This window comes from Folsomia candida, unplaced genomic scaffold (assembly GCF_002217175.1).
Source record: "Folsomia candida strain VU population unplaced genomic scaffold, ASM221717v1 Fcan01_Sc037, whole genome shotgun sequence".
Classification (NCBI taxonomy): Eukaryota; Metazoa; Arthropoda; class Collembola; order Entomobryomorpha; family Isotomidae; genus Folsomia; species Folsomia candida.
In genome coordinates this window covers 265,784-279,000 of record NW_019091229.1, presented here as the reverse complement: position 1 = coordinate 279,000, position 13,217 = coordinate 265,784, and the positions used below count along the sequence as shown (strand labels likewise).

The following is a 13,217-nucleotide window of genomic DNA, read 5'->3' as shown; positions in this document are numbered from 1 at the left end:
TTTGGTTTTTCATTTTATACTTAGCAATTTGAACGGGAATAACTTTTGTATTATGATGAATATATTTATTTAGGTACACATTATGGTGACAAATAAACATCAAATTTGTCGTTTTGAAATTTTTTGATCAAAATTAGCCCGGCACGTACCTATCGTGCTGGTTGGGATTTGTGACAACACGCATGTTCATATCTCACCTCTCTCTTGGCATAGAACGGTTATTAATGAAGTATGACTTTTTCCATTTATTGACCTACAGCCCTCAAACTTTTTGAGACTGTTAACGGTCATGAGTACGGCAAAGCATATTTTTTCATATTTTCTGGCGTTGGTACATACATATTTATATTCTCGATCATATCATATTTCGGACTTTGTTTAGTTTATCTCATGACTTTTGGCCAAATTCAAATATTTTGCATACGAATTTACCAGGAAATGAAAAAAAATAGTCTGTTTTCTCAGTATGATGCATTGTGAGAAATTAAAAAAAATATGTACATTCACTTTCCTCTGGAGAGATTTATATCATTCATCGGCAATGATTTAAATCTCCCTATTATAGAGCTTGTTTTATTCATGAAAATAGAGAATCACACGAGCCAAACTAAAAAACTAGTCATTTTTAGGGTCATAATTTGGGGATTTTTAGGGTAATTTTTCATTCATATTTTAAGCTTTATTCCATCATTCATAACCGACGTCTGCTCATTGGTGACATCATCGTAACCCAGCCTGTCAAAGTGTCAAATTGCATACCTTCCAGTTCCAGTTACAGTTGAGTTCCAGTTGTACATTTTTGCATCTACTCTCCAAGTAAAAATATTATTATTATTATTATTATTATCAATTATATATATAGATATTTTTATTTACTAATAAATATATATATTTATACATATGTATATACTAATATATTCATATAAATAAATATATATAAATATATATATATATATGTATATAAAGGGTGTTAATAAAGTCCGATCCCATTTTTCCTATAAAAAAGTGAAGGCTAGTATAAAAAAAACTACCCGTCATACTTACAAAAAGTGTTCGACATATTTACCTTAGTATTTGGTCTTGTTACCATTTACTTTAACCATGCCCTCAACTCTTTGTTTAAGGCTCTGTGCTAATTTTTCCAATGTGTCTGTGGGAATCGAATTCCATACATCTTGAACTTTTTTTACTAGCTCTTCCCTCGTCCGGGGTTGTGGTTCTTTGTATACATTTTCCTTAAGTATGGACCACAGGTTCTCCAGGGGATTCAAATCTGGGCTGTTTCCGGGCCACACCCCCTTGCTCCAGACCGTTGAAACTTGCGTCTTGATGAGACTCAAACTCGCTTTTGCTGTATGGGCTGTAGCACCATCCTGCATGAAAACTATTTTTCTTTCATTCGGAAATATTTCCTTGTTCCCCATGCTATCGAAATAGATAGGTAATATTTTTTCCATATAATACTTTGCATTGACTGTTTGGCCTTTTGGTATGATATGTAGAGGAGTCACGCCACGTGCACAAAATCCACCCGCTACCATAACTTTAAGCCCGAATTTTGGGACTACTCTTGATGGTACATCCGATTTGTTTTCTGTCCTGTAACGAACATTTTGTTGGTTCAATTTTGGATATAGCTCAATAATAGATTCGTCAGTCCAAAGGATGTGACTGCGCAATTCTTCACCAAGTCTTTTTTCACTCAAATGGCCACTTTTCTGAAGGAGTTCTCCAAATTTCAGACGGTCATCGATATTTTTTTGTGACATGAGAGGTTTTTTGGTTAGTTTGTAAGCTGTGTGACCCCACCTCGTAGATTTCACAAATTTTTGCACGGTCACATAGTTAATTTGCTTCTTCTTCTCTTTATAGCGTTTTGAGTCATTTAACTCCCTTGCACAATTACGTAATGAACTACCGGTTTTCTTGTAAAGTCTGTTTTTAATCATTCTCTTTGTGGTAGGTGACACCTTTCTGGGTCGCCCGGGTCGCTTTTTGTCGTGGACAAAATTTTTGTTCTTCCATTTCCAAACAGTTCTGCGGCTGCAGCCCAATTTTTGCACAATTTCTGCAGGTTTAAACCCCTGCTGATGCAATGTTTGTATCTTAACTCTAAGATGCTCATGACTTACACGTTTAGTTGTTCCTCCCATGGTAAAAATTTGAAATAAATAACTTCACTGGTTCAAAAGTTCCAGCTGAATTTGTAACAACCGCGCTCCAAAAAATTCATGGGATCGGACTTTATTAACACCCTTTATAATTAACCATACATATGCATATAATTAATATATATATATATATATACTACACATAACTTCATTAACGCAAAAAAACATTAAAACATCTTATAATGTATTAAGAAAAAATTAATAATGTGCCTGAAAAAAGGGCTATTTTGATAGAATAGATCATGTATTTGTACCTTTATTTATAAATAATAGAATTACACTATTTCTGTTAAATTCAAAATTTAATGTTCATTTAAACTAATTTATAAATTTTATGAGCCTAGCCAACCACACACAATTAATATAAAGGTAAGCTAAATAAGCTAAAGGGTTCATACCCCTTCTATAAGAGTCAAATCTCTTCCTTTTTAATGTTCTTTAAAAATTATCAATTAACATTTATAACCACTACATTTTTAGGCACTTTAATGGCAGTATCGTCTAACTCATGAATTCTTTGTTGAATCGGCCTAGAAATTAACCTAATAAGATTTATCCCTTTAATTTTAAGAGACCTTAATTTTAAATCTACAGAGACAGCAGTCAAATATTTTTTAACCCAGGCGGTCGCTTCTGTCATTTTAATTACAGCTGCATCCTTTACAGCCCTTCAAATAAAAAATTATTACTTAGAAAGAATAAACTTTTTTTTATTTTCAGCCCTGTCTATCAAAGCAGGCCTAGCCCCCTTTCACATCTGATTTCCTCAAGTTACTGAATTCATCTCTTGATTTAAATGTTTTATCATCTTCACCTGACAAAAAATTGCCCCATTCATATTAATTATTAATTTTAATATTAGTATGTTTACTTATTTTATTATTATTATATCAGCAACTGCTGGTGCACTTGGAGGGCTAAACCAAATAAATAGAAAAATCCTATTAACCTATTCTTCGATTTCACACTCAGCATGAATACTCATATTAGCCTCTTTGTCTTTAAAATTTTGAACTTTTTATTTTTTAATTTATTTTTTTGTTTTATCTCCAATCATTTTCGTTATAAATTTTTTAAATTTTAGAATTAAAAATTAAAGAAATTAACTCCTCTAAAATTAATATTAAAACGAAATTCATACTAAGAACTCTAATTATATCACTTGGGGGGCTCCCCCCGTTCTTAGGATTTTTAAGAAAATTAATCGCCTTAGCAGTAGCTGTGAAAACTTCCCCATAGTAATTATAATTACATTAGTTGCGTCTTCTTTAGTTTCACTTTATTTTTACACTAAAATATTTTTTAATTCTTTAACAGCTAGCCTCCCTGAAAAAAAATCTCATCGAGTAACAAAAAAATTAATAAATTCATCATTTTCTCCCTAACCGGGAATTTAATTTTATCAAATTTAGTTTTATTAATTTAAAGTTTTAAGTTAATAAAACTAAAAGCCTTCAAAGCTTTAATTAAGATGGGAGCCTTAAACTTTAAGTTAAGAGCTTAACGCCACTTTAAGATTTGCAATCCTAATTCATAATTGAATACATAACATTATAATAAAAGAGTACACCACTCGTAATTAAATTTACAGTTTAACACCTAAACTCAGCCATTTTATTTATGAAACGTTGATTTTTTTCAACCAACCACAAAGATATTGGAACTATATATTTAATTTTTGGAGTTTGATCTGCTATGGTCGGCACCGCATTTAGAGTTTTAATCCGCTTGGAATTAGGTCAACCAGGTTTTTTTATTGGAGACGACCAAATTTATAATGTAATAGTAACAGCCCATGCTTTTGTTATAATTTTCTTCATAGTTATACCTATTATAATTGGGGGGTTTGGAAATTGACTAGTTCCACTAATAATCGGCGCCCCAGATATGGCGTTCCCTCGAATAAATAATATAAGTTTTTGACTTCTTCCACCTTCATTAATCTTACTTTTATCAGGGGGACTGGTGGAAAGAGGAGCAGGCACAGGTTGAACTGTGTACCCCCCTTTATCAAGAGGCATCGCCCATGCTGGGGCTTCTGTAGATTTATCAATTTTCAGACTTCACCTTGCTGGAGCAAGTTCAATCTTAGGGGCAGTAAATTTTATTACAACTATCATCAACATACGAGTTGAAGGTATGACTTGGGACCGAACTCCTTTATTTGTTTGATCAGTTTTTTTAACCGCTATCCTTCTCCTGCTTTCCCTTCCAGTTCTTGCTGGAGCCATTACAATACTTTTAACAGATCGTAACCTAAATACTTCATTTTTCGACCCTGCCGGGGGCGGCGACCCTATCTTGTACCAACACTTGTTTTGATTTTTTGGTCACCCAGAAGTTTATATTTTAATTCTTCCTGGATTTGGCATAATTTCGCATATTATTACATTTGAAAGAGGTAAAAAACAAACTTTCGGTCAATTAGGTATAATTTACGCGATAATAGCAATCGGTCTTCTAGGATTTATCGTTTGAGCACATCATATATTTACTGTAGGAATAGATGTAGACACTCGTGCTTACTTTACAGCCGCCACTATAATTATTGCCATCCCCACAGGAGTGAAAATTTTTAGCTGAGTGGCTACACTTCAAGGAAGTGCTTTAATTATCACCCCAACTTTAATATGAGCCATAGGTTTTGTATTCTTATTTACTGTGGGGGGTCTCACAGGAATTATTTTAGCTAACTCTTCACTTGACATCGTACTTCACGACACTTACTATGTAGTCGCCCACTTTCACTATGTTTTATCTATGGGGGCTGTGTTTGCAATTATAGGAGGCTTAATTCATTGATTTCCTTTATTTACAGGAGTAAATTTAAATCCTAAGTGACTAAAAATTCAATTTTATACTATGTTCATTGGAGCTAATATAACATTTTTCCCCCAACACTTTCTAGGACTAAACGGCATGCCTCGACGTTATTCAGACTACCCCGATGCATTTACTACTTGAAACGTATTATCTTCGTTAGGAAGTTACACCTCAGTAGCTGCCGTTCTTCTATTCAGCTTTATTATTTGGGAATCTATTTCGACTGCCCGCCCTAGAGTCCATAACTTTATTTACTCTTCATCAATTGAGTGACTTCAAAATATACCCCCATCCGAACACTCATACTCGGAGCTATCCTTAGTCACACATTTTTAATGTGGCAGATTAGTGCAGTGAACTTAAAATTCAAAAATGAATAATTTATTCTTTTAAAAATTGCAACTTGAGCGGCTTTAGGGTTCCAAAACGCTTCTTCACCTTTAATAGAACAATTAATCTTTTTCCATGACCACACCCTAACAATTTTGATTTTAATTATTTCTATTGTAGGGTTTAATTTATTCTCAACTATATACAACACAAATATTGACCAACATATAATAGAATCCCAAGGTTTAGAACTATTTTGAACTATTATCCCAAGTTTTATTTTAATTTTTATCGGCCTTCCTTCTATTCGCTTATTATATTTATTAGATGAGGTGTATAACCCGGCAGTCACCATTAAAACTATCGGACATCAATGATACTGATCTTATGAATATTCAGATTTTATTAACTTAGAATTTGACTCATACATAATTCCGTCAAATGAAATAAAAATAAATATATTTCGTTTAATTGACGTTGATAACCGAATAATAGCCCCTCTGAACTCCCAAGTCCGCACTTTAATTACAGCTGCTGATGTTTTACACTCATGAACAGTCCCAAGACTGGGAATTAAAGCTGACGCTGTGCCAGGACGTCTAAACCAAGTTAATTTTTATACAAACCGCCCTGGATTATTTTTCGGGCAATGCTCAGAAATTTGCGGAGCAAATCATAGATTTATACCCATCGTAATTGAAACAATTCCAGGAAAAAACTTCATTAAGTGAGTAAAAAATATATCTAAGTAAACTATTCATTAAGTGGCTGAAAGTAAGCGTCGGTCTCTTAAACCGTTTTATAACAATTTAACAAATGTTTTTAATGAAAAAATTAGTTAACATTATTTATAATATAGTTTTGTCAAGACTAAGTAGTTTAAAAAACATTTTTTTATTCCTCAAATAGCACCCATTATATGGCTATCTCTTTTTTTATTGTTCTCTTGATTATTCCTTCTATCTGTAATTAAAATTTCTAATATTAAAAATACTAATATGAATGCCAACGTTGGTCAAACTAGTACCCCACTTAGTAACGACGAAACCAATCACATAAATTGAAAATGATAATAACTAATTTATTTTCAGTGTTTGACCCTTCATCTATAATTTTTATATCTTTAAACTGAATTAGATCATTAATTATTTTAATGATTTTAACGCCTATGTTTTGAGCCACCCCTAATAAATTTTTTTTATTAACCTTAAGAATTTGCAAAAAACTTCATGATGAATTTAAGATACTGCTAGGGCCCCACTCATCAGTAGGAAGAACTATCCCATTTATCTCTTTATTAATATTTATTATAATAAATAATTTTATGGGTTTATTTCCATATATTTTTACAGCTTCAAGACACATAGTTTTGACCTTAACTTTAAGATTACCTTTATTACTATCATTTATGATGTATGGCTGATTAAATTATGCCAAACATATGTTCGCCCATTTAGTGCCACAGAGCACTCCAAATTTATTAATACCATTTATAGTGCTAATCGAATCAATTAGAAATGTAATCCGGGCTTTAACTTTGGCAGTCCGACTTATAGATTGGTAGCAGGACACTTATTAATAACTCTTTTGGGCAACCAAACAGCAGCCGCCTCTAACTTAATCTTAGCTAGATTAATCTTAACCCAAATTCTTTTATTAACCCTAGAATCTGCTGTAGCTATAATTCAATCTTACGTTTTTGCGGTGTTATCGACACTATACGCTAGAGAAATTATACTCCACTAAATAAATAATGATAGTAAAGAGAGACCACTCATTCCACTTAGTAGACCTAAGTCCGTGGCCCCTTACTGGGGCCACGGGCGCTTTCATTTTAACTACTGGCATTGTAAAATGATTACAAGAAATAAATATAAATTTATTTTTATTCGGTACAATAATTATAGCCCTAACTTGCATTCAATGATGACGTGACATCAGACGAGAAGGGACCTTTCAAGGACTCCACACTTCAATTATAGCCAAGGGATTGCGCTGAGGCATAATTTTATTTATCACATCTGAAGTATTATTTTTTTTCTCGTTTTTCTGAGCATTCTTCCATAGAAGTCTTGCCCCTTCTATAGAAATCGGTTTAATATGACCCCCTAGGGGCGTGCTTCCGTTTAACCCATTCCAAGTCCCCCTCTTAAATACTATTATTCTTCTTGGTTCAGGCGTAACAGTAACTTGAGCCCACCACAGAATTATAGAAAATAATTTTTCCCAAGCATTATTAGGGCTACTATTAACAGTCACCCTAGGTGTATATTTTACTTCACTTCAAGCTCTTGAATACTGAGAAGCATCTTTTACAATCTCAGACTCAGCCTATGGGTCAACTTTTTTTATAGCAACAGGATTTCATGGAATCCACGTAATTATCGGCACTACATTTCTTATTGTGTGTCTCTCACGACATATAAAAAATCACTTCTCAAGAAACCACCATTTTGGTTTTGAAGCAGCTGCTTGATACTGACATTTTGTTGATGTCGTGTGACTTTTTCTTTATATAAGTATCTACTGATGAGGAGGTTAAAGTATATTTATAGTATAAAAAGTACACCTAACTTCCAATTAGAAGGTTCAATTTGTTCGATAAGTATAATTTTAATAATATTTATTATCTCATTCGGGTTACCCTCAATTTTAATTTTACTAAACTCTTTTATTGCAAAAAAAATATACAAGAACGAGAAAAACCTTCAGCATTCGAATGTGGATTCGACCCCAAAAGATCCTCACGACTTCCTTTTTCTCTTCGGTTTTATTTAATCGCAGTGGTATTTTTAATTTTTGATGTAGAAATTACTCTAATCATCCCCCTGCCAATTATTCTTACACCAATAAATTGAGCCCACACTCTAACTCTATTGACATTCTTCATCTTAATTCTTTTAATCGGACTTCTACATGAATGAAGCCAAGGAGCTTTAGACTGAAAATAATATTGTATATTAATAAAATAGAGGATTGTAGTTAAAAATAACATCTGGGTTGCATTCAGAAAGTACTGTGAAAGTCTATCTTACACAAGTAAGAAGCGAAAAATCGCGGTCAGTTTCGACCTGAAAAATTTGGGTTCTCCCCTTATTTTAAAGGAAGCCAAAGAAGCGGCGAGCCACTGTTAATGGCTATTAGGCACTCAGCCTCTTTAATAAGAAAAGGGAGCCAAATTTAAGCCGCTAACTTAAAATTTTAACGGTTAAACTCCGTTATTTTCTTTTTTCTATTTTAGTTTAATTAAAAACAAAACATTTTCAATGTTTAAATAAATAAATATATTTTTATGGGATACATTTTCAAGACTCAGTCTTCCCCTACAACTTCAACGTAGTGCTCTTTTATATAAGCTATAAAAATATAAACTAAGCTAAAAATAAAACCAATACACCCATAAAGAAACTAAATATGAAGAATTTCATTCTTACGGAATTTAATACATCTGCCTTGGAAGAAATAAACTTAGATTTGTCAATAAATCCTTGCCCCCCTAAAAACTCCACTCAACCTTGGTCCGCAAGATTTAAAATTTTTACGCCGTACTTAATAATAGGAGTCAGAGCAAAAGTAGAAATAAAAGGAAGCAGTCACATAGAACCTAAAAAATAGTCTAAACCTGAGGTAGAGCTAATTTTCTTTATGACCTTAAAGTCTACTAAGAAAAAATAAATAAAGAAAAAACTAAAAATTATAGTAACGACCAATAATTTAAGCCACAGGGGTAGAAAAATAAAATTCATAGGAAATAGATAAACTCTAAGCCACCCGCCAGCCAAAACTGACATAAAAATTAAAAATGTTATCGGAATCAGTATGTTAATTCTCTCAGCTAAACTTAAAAGATACCGGTTACCCATATTATTAAAAAAAGAAAAATACAAAAGGCGAACAGAGTACGTTAATGTAAACAATGTAGATAAAACTATTAAGCATCCCATAATTAAATTTATTCTCCCTTGAAAAAAAAATTCAATAATTATATCCCTAGAAAAAAATCCTGATAAAAACGGAAACCCACAAAGAGCTATTGAAGAAATAATGAAGTACAAAGATGTAACTGGGCAAGAAATCATTAGCCCCCTATCGCTCGAATATCCTGAGTGTCCCCTATAGAATGAATAAACACCCCAGCACATAGAAATAATAGGGATTTAAATATAGCATGAGTTAAAAGATGGAAAAAGGCATACTCGTAGAAGCCCAGCCCCAAAGATGTTATTATTAACCCGAGCTGACTTAGTGTTGATAAGGCAATAATTTTTTTTAAATCTATCTCAAAATTAGCCCCTAAACCTGATATAAATATAGTCAACATACCAATAAATAATAAAAAATTATTAATACCTAAAGTGTAATTAAACCGAATTAATAGATACACCCCAGCTGTGACTAAAGTAGATGAATGCACAAGAGCCGAAACTGGGGTGGGGGCTGCTATAGCCGCAGGTAGCCAGGCAGAAAAGGGTATTTGAGCTCTTTTTGTTATAGCTGCTAAAATTACTAGGATAACTATAAAAGAAACTACTTCGTACGAATAGACAAACTGCGAATAAAAAAAATTCCATCTACCAAAATTCAGTAGCCATGAAATGCATAAAAGAATAGCTACGTCACCCACACGGTTAGAGAGAACTGTAATTATACCCGCATTTGCTCTTTTTACATTTTGGTAATAAATTACTAAACAATACGACACAAGACCGAGTCCGTCCCACCCCAATAAGATTCTAATTATATTAGGGCTTAAAATTATAAAGACTATACTCAAGACAAAGAAATACACTAAAAAAATAAACCGAGTTAAAAACTTGTCCCCCTCTATATATATGATTCTATAGAAAAGTACCATAGAAGAAATAAATATTACGAGCCCTGTGAATCTCAAACTTATTCAATCAAAAATAAGAGTTATAATAATAGAAGTTGATCTAAAAGAAAATATTTCTCATTCAACAAATATAGTTTCAGCAGAAAGAAAATATAAAAGACCAAACCGCATACTGATTAAGCTAGACACTAATAATAAAACCCCTAAATAAAAAGGTAAAACCAAATAAAATATTACTTAAAGGGCTCCCCCATCTATAGAATCACAAACTAAAATTTTTCTTAAACTATTTAAATGAAATTATTTAGTAAAATGTAAAAATAAAATTAGGCCCTAAAACTAAAAAATTTACTGGGACAATGTGAAGTCTAATAGTATGGGTCTCACGAACATTAGAATGAACAAACCCATACAGTGAATTATAAGAAGACCCGTGTTGTGAAAACGAAAATATAAATAATGTAAAAACAGCCCCTAAAAAGGAGCCTAGAGGAAAAAATAAAAGTATGGCATAGTCGTAACTCATAATTCTAGCTATCAAAAAAATCTCTGATAATAAATTAATAGTCGGAGGGGCAGCAATGTTCGACGCGCAGAGAAAAAATATAAGTAAAGAAAAAATAGGAAAACTTAAAATAAGCCCCTTATTAATAAAAAAACTTCGGCTCCCAGTTCGTTCGTAGTATAAGTTAACCATACAAAATAAACCTGAAGAGGAAACTCCATGAGCTACTATCATCACTAAGGCCCCCATAAATCCCCATGAATAGAGAGTTATTAGCCCCCCAATCACCATAGCTATGTGGGCTACTGAAGAGTACGCTACTAAAGCTTTAAAATCATTTAAACGACAGCACAAGATCCCTGTAAACATTATTCTAGCTAATCTTAGCCCTATAAAGTAAGGGCTAAACTTTATGACCGAAACCCCTGTGATACTAAGAACTCGTGTAAGCCCGTAACCCCCTAACTTTAATAAAACCCCAGCTAAAATTATCGAGCCTGCCACGGGGGCCTCAACATGAGCTTTAGGGAGTTACAAATGTGTAAAATACATAGGGAGTTTAACTAAAAAGGCTATCGAACCCATAAAAGCAGTAATTACAAAGAAATTAAAACCTAAAAATGGATAAAAAAGTAACTCCTTATAAAATAAAGAAACACCACCTCCAATTATATATAAGTACATAATTAATAAAAGTAAAGGTAACGACGCTGTGAGCGTATAAAATAAAAAATACATCCCTGCTTGAACACGCTCAGGTTGGTAGCCCCAACCCATAATAATTAAAAGTGTCGGGATTAGAGAAACCTTAAAAAAAATAAAAAAATAATAAATTACCCGAAAAAAAAGTCAATAGTAAAATAAAAAGTAATAAAAAAACAAAACTATAAAAATAAAAAGTATGCTCCTTGAAACGAAAAATTTTATATCTAGAAAAAATTATTAAAATTCTAACCCAAACTCTTAGAGACACTAAAATAAGTCTAACCCCATCATAGTAAAATAAAGAGTCTAAGTAAAACGTTTCTGGCTGACCCACTAATGTATAAATTACTAGATAAACAGAAATAAATGTTAACACATAAATTTAATTTAATTTAAACTTCTTTAAAAACCCTATAAATAAAAAGATAAAAAATAAATTTACTATCATAAATTTTAAAAAAAATTAAAAGACTTAAAATAATCACCTCCATGCGTCCGTCTTATCACCACTAAAATAGAAAGACCTAGAGCACCCTCACATGCTGTAAAAGTAATATAAACTAAAGAATAGAAAAAATCTCCTTTTCTCAATAACGCTAATAATAAAAGAAAAACCCCTAATCTAATATATTCAAGTCTTAAAAGAACAGACAAAAGATGATCCCGCTTAGAGCACACAATCCAAATCCCAGAAAGAATAATTAAAAGATAAAAATATAAGTTTTTATAGTTAATTTTATAATATTAGTTTTGTAAACTTAAGTATGCTTAAAGCATAAAAACTTCAAAATTAAGTTATCTACTTTTTTCCAACTTCCAAAGCTAATATTTTTCATAAATTAAATTTTGTTGATATATCTGTATATATTTTGATTATCTGTAGACTTCGAGTCCTACGTTACGATACAAATTGTGCAAAAATGCCTGTGCCAACAGCGAGGATCATACATATTATAAAATATGTAACTTTTTTCATGCTTTAAAGTAGAAAATTAAAATTATCTCAATTTGGGCGCAGAGTTCCACTGCTTAAATACATACGCAACTTCACAAGCTTGGATTCAAAACGTCCGCTCGGAACAAGACTCACTTTTGGAGGCTGTTCGACGCCACAAAGATTGATGCCTGCGCGCTTAAACCCAACCTGGAAATAGTTACGGAGGGAAAAAAGGAAAAGGTGAGAGTAAAAATCAGTATAAAATATGGAAAAATGAGATGTACAGACTCATGATTTTGTAAATTTTCAAATGCAGGACATAAATTTGTAGAGAGGTCAGAAGCAGGACATACTTCAGTTCTATCAAATAGGATATGTATGCACGTACAATTTTAATTTTAACTAATTAATCAACTTTCACTAATTAGCGCATAATTCCGCTGTGGGAATTTATTTTAACATTGCGACTTACAAATTTCTACATATACCGGGTCATTGCCAATTATGTAGAAATACACACTCCAGATTTTGACAATTTATTCCGGAGAAGGTGTCAAGTTTAAGAAACCTTCAGAAAATTGGGACTCATCAAAACCTCACTGTAAAACTCATCATCATTTTATTAATCAACTTACAGCCTGCAAATTTGTGCAGAATTTTAAAGTAAAATCCCAGAGCCGAGAAATGATTTAAAATGTATTGATCTTGAGTATTTTTGTGATACATACATAAGTTTAGCCGTCCAGTCATACATACATACATATGTTAACTATTTATGTACAAAAGAAGGACTGATTTTATCAAAGTAGTTAAAAATTAAATTAAATTGCGACGATTTATCTTTTCTGTGTGCTTTTGCAGACGTAGTCAACTCGTCACAAAGGGGACCACTCGTTGGGCTTCCTGCACGGT

The 13,217-nt window shown here is 32.4% G+C and overlaps 1 pseudogene; it reads left to right on the top strand.

Annotated features, from left to right (window-relative positions):
* Window positions 1-3,776: 3,776 nt before the first annotated feature.
* On the top strand, window positions 3,777-6,072 carry LOC118439493 (annotated as a pseudogene).
* The last annotated feature ends 7,145 nt before the right edge of the window (window positions 6,073-13,217 follow it).